Genomic DNA, 4253 nt, shown 5'->3' with positions numbered 1-4253 from the left:
GTGTGTGTGTGTGTGTGTGTGTGTGTGTGTGTGTGTGTGTGTGTGTGTGGTCCCACAGAGATGCAGAGAGGTTACACACATGACTGACTCCATAATTCGACTCCCTGGGTTAGGAGTCACTACAGAGGTCAAAAAGGATCTTGAGTGTGTGCAGTCGTTCACCCATTTCTCAAATCACCCTTCTCCCTCCTTTCTCTTTCCTTCATCTAATGCAGACATTGGAAGGAAGGAAATGTCCCTGGGGGGGGAGAGAGAAGGTGGAGGAGGAGGAGTAGGAGGTGGCCGCTCTCTGTCTCAGTGCATTGCCACACAACGGGTGGATGGCTTGGTGTGTGAGATGAATGGGAGAATGAGAAGCTTCTATGTTTGTCTGTGTAAAGTTTTACTCCCTTTTCTTATACACTTGTATATCCATTAGTACCTTTCTGCTCACGTATGGATTATATGCATTCATGTACAGTATATCTACACATAATGTATATACATACAGTATACATACTCACTTTCCCACACTCAAGATGTCATTAAACTCACCACCTAACCCAAACATTAACAAAACTGGGCCATCACTACAGCTGTCCCCGCACTGGACTACAGAACTCCTGAAGGTTCAAACTTAGAGTCAAATATAGAGTAAAGCATGATATTAAAACCTAAATAGTGATTACTGCCTCACTCCTGGCGATCAGCGACGACATAATCTAGTCCACGCTTATGTCTGATCATCTTCCCAAAGCTACTAAACCACTCATTGCTGTCCAACACCAACTTGGCATATGTCTCTCTGATTAGATTGGCCAAAGAGGATTATGCTCTGTCTAACAGTAGATGCAGCCGGGGTTATCAAAATGCTATCCACTACACTGTCCAGGGACATTAAAGGCATGGCAACCATGGCATTTATAAACTTTAAGCTGATTTCAGGCCTTCATTACAAAAGATTTTCAGACTTCTACTTATCTGAAAGTAAATGGCACAAGGGGTTTTCAAAATGAATTTCTCCATGTGAGGGCTTTGAAAAGTGGGGTCTGCATGACAACGTTGGCGTGCACGATGAACATGTGCTGTATCTCTACTTGTGCTAATTTACGCTGTATAAGCTGTAGACTCATCTTTTAAGTCTATTCCAATTCCAATAACCATAAAAATGCTGAATCGTCAATTCCTGATAAATAGTGTCAAATTTGTCATGTGTGCCACTTTGTCTCATGCTTTTATCGTTGAAAGTCAAACAATCCAAACTACAAATCAAATGCATTATGATAAACTTGTAATTCAACAGCACCACTGCAGCCTCCAAAATGACCATAAAGTTGAATCAACACCTGTCTTTAAACAGAAACTGAACATTATAACCTTCATGAAAAGGAGGATTTACTGCAAAATTGTTGTATTAGACTGCAGTCCAGTTCTAGCCAAGTGTACCTAATAAACTGGCAAGTGTATATTATATAAGGAGGCTATTCTCCATTTCAGGATAACAGTGCAAGTTGGCTCATGGCCAGTGAATGTCATTTTTGGCTCGCCTTGAGAAACACATCATGAAATCTCTGTTTCAGATTGTGTGACTGTTTCAAAGGAACACATGCCCATTTTCATTTCCATTTCAAAAATAATGTGTCAATGCCACACCTGGAAAGTACAACTATTATTGTTTTCTACCCGTAAAAGTCATTGTCAGATGAACAGTGGGTGTGGGATGCTGTGCAGGGTTTCACATTGATATCCAGATGTACCCATGACCTCCTGCCTCTATGTTTGTAGGTGTATGTACAGTAAGTGTGTGTGTGTGTGTGTATAAGAGAGAGAGAGAGAGAGAGAGAGAGAGAGAGCGCGAGAGAGAGAGAGAGAGACAGAGAGAGAGAGATGGAGAGACAGAGAGGAACAGAGAGGGATAGAGAGTGACACAGCTGACGTACTTTAAGAGCGTCCGTAGGGATTCAGGCTATACCCTCACTGGGAGATGAAAAATGATACCTAGTTCACATCACATTTATTTTTCAAACACCATCTGTGTACTGTCACATCAGCACACATACACACACATGCTGCAGACATGAACGCATGCTTAAATACACCTCTCCAGAGAGCCACAAGGTCAGGAGGTCTGGGGTCTAATTGAAAGACCACATGGTGCTTCAGTCACATTAAATGTTCAGGTCTTCATTAGGGGCTCAAATGGAAGATGGAAGAGCTGATTATGTTACAACATCTGATTCAATCTCAGTGAATGTTAGAATATAAAAAATAGACTCATTTTGTAGAAAACTACTCTTTTACTGTATTAACTAAAGACAACCATAACCAAATCCCGCCATTGTGTGGATGTGTTCTCCAGAGCCCTCAGCTTTTAGATATTAAACCATCATTCAATCTAACCTAGATGTGTGCACACATTTTCTGTTTGTACTCTTTCCTTCTTACACAAAAGGAAATCCATCAAGCCAGTAACCTCATCAGATCTCCTCTTTTCGTCTCTCACCCTTTTCACTCTTTCTCTTTTCCTTGCCTCCAAACTTTTCCTTCCTCCCTGTTCCTGTCCTTTCCTCTGCTCCCTAAATGACTGTCATTATGGTGTCAGCCCACCCTCCATGCAAATGCAGCTTCAGAGGAGTCTTTTAGGGATTAGGGTGTAAGACAATTTTAGTTCTGTTTCTAACGCCTTCTAGGGACCAATTACATGGCCACAACCATAGTCCCAAGATAGCAGGAGGCCTTTAAAGACAGGGGCTGGTCCACCATTTTTTTTATTTGCAAACAGCTCTATTCTGGGGGCTACACTTACAGACAGGCATGATCAAAGGCATAAAGACCTTAAAAGGTAAGGTTTAACAATTTGTTAATAAGATGTCTGACTATGATAGTTTTTCTATATACAGTAAAATTGTGTTAGTTGTGAAGTTTAAGAGCAGGGACACATTTTCATTGTACTGACCAGGGTTGTAGCCCGGGCAAATTTTATACACAAGGTTCACTACCAGCCATTGAGGTTGTGGAGAGAAATTGTCACAATTTTCTCCATTTCAAAGCAGTAGATTCCATCTTTTTCCTAAATACACATTTTATCAGTCTGATTCTCTGTTTTCTCTCTTTCTAACATTGTGGACCATGTACAGTATACAAAGAGTTATGATTCCTACAGTGTTCACACAATATGGATGGGAGTACCCTGTACAACTGGAAATCACCACTGTTAACCCATTCTCATTGTTTTGTTATAAATTCCATTGCTGACAAACAATAAAAAAAAACATCTGGATACTTTCTAACTACACTGTACATATTCTGTTGCATGAATAAACTCATGTATAAACTATGTTGGCCCTTTCAGTTTAATACAAACTCTGGACTGCACAATTCAAAGCCAGGCAGTTGATCCCCTCCTATCCAACTGACACCACATTAAAAAGAATGATTCACTGAGCCACTGATAAAGTCATATCTCTGAAGCACGTCCAAATCCCTCGACTCACACTGACCACAACCAAGCATGACTATAGCTGTGGGTAGAGCAAACCTTTACTCTAAAGGACGGAGAGGGGGTCATGCTGGGGCTGTGGTTTTTTAGGTCAATGAAGCTGGAAAGGAGGAACGGAATGAGAGAGGGAAAGAAAGCAAGTGTAATGGGAGGAAGGGTTTCAAACTCCTCGACAGGTCTTGGATGTAGCTGGAATGAATGTGCATTTAACTATACTCGCTGGCAGCAAATTGAGAAGTGCCCCATTTCATGTCATTACTGACCCACATTACCCCTGTCATCTTCCTTCATCCAAACATCTTGAGCCCATCTTTCTTTTCTAGCTCCTTCTCTAGGAACCACTGTAGTTAGCAGAGCCCCAGGCTGAGACAATCAAAATTACACCACCTCTTTTCAGACATGGTTCCTGAGGCCTGAAGAGTAGAAGCCTGACAGGCATAGATTTAGACAGAAAATGGATGTCCCTTAGTCTTCACTAAGTCTTTTCAGATTCCACAATGAGACCCAAAGGTCGGCCGCTGGCTTGTTTCGTCTGACGCCATTTATGACTGTTGCAGTTAATGCGTCTGGCTGCCAGAAAGTAGGCATCCATACCTGCCAAAAAGGGCCCTCGGCGCCCTGATGCTAACTGGGCAAACAGAACTAGACTGCAAGTTTTGTTCAGCAAAGGAGACAGAGAGAAAGGAAAAGTGATGTGTGTATCTTCTAAAAAAAGAATGCATGAATATAATCCATGTTTGATTGCATTTGATGTGTGTATGTGTGTGTGTGTGTG

The 4253-nt window shown here is 41.7% G+C and overlaps 2 protein-coding genes across 7 annotated transcripts in view; one reads left to right on the top strand and one right to left on the bottom strand.

Moving 5' to 3' along the window:
• Window positions 1–4253, top strand: part of LOC116692455 (rho-related GTP-binding protein RhoA-C) — a 732216-nt gene that overhangs the window by 227333 nt on the left and 500630 nt on the right. The gene's annotated exons all lie outside the window — the stretch shown is intronic.
• Window positions 1–4253, bottom strand: part of nav1a (neuron navigator 1a) — an 86191-nt gene that overhangs the window by 72535 nt on the left and 9403 nt on the right. The gene's annotated exons all lie outside the window — the stretch shown is intronic.

This window comes from Etheostoma spectabile, chromosome 7 (assembly GCF_008692095.1).
Source record: "Etheostoma spectabile isolate EspeVRDwgs_2016 chromosome 7, UIUC_Espe_1.0, whole genome shotgun sequence".
Taxonomy (NCBI): domain Eukaryota; kingdom Metazoa; phylum Chordata; class Actinopteri; order Perciformes; family Percidae; genus Etheostoma; species Etheostoma spectabile.
This window is presented reverse-complemented; position numbering and strand designations above follow the sequence as displayed.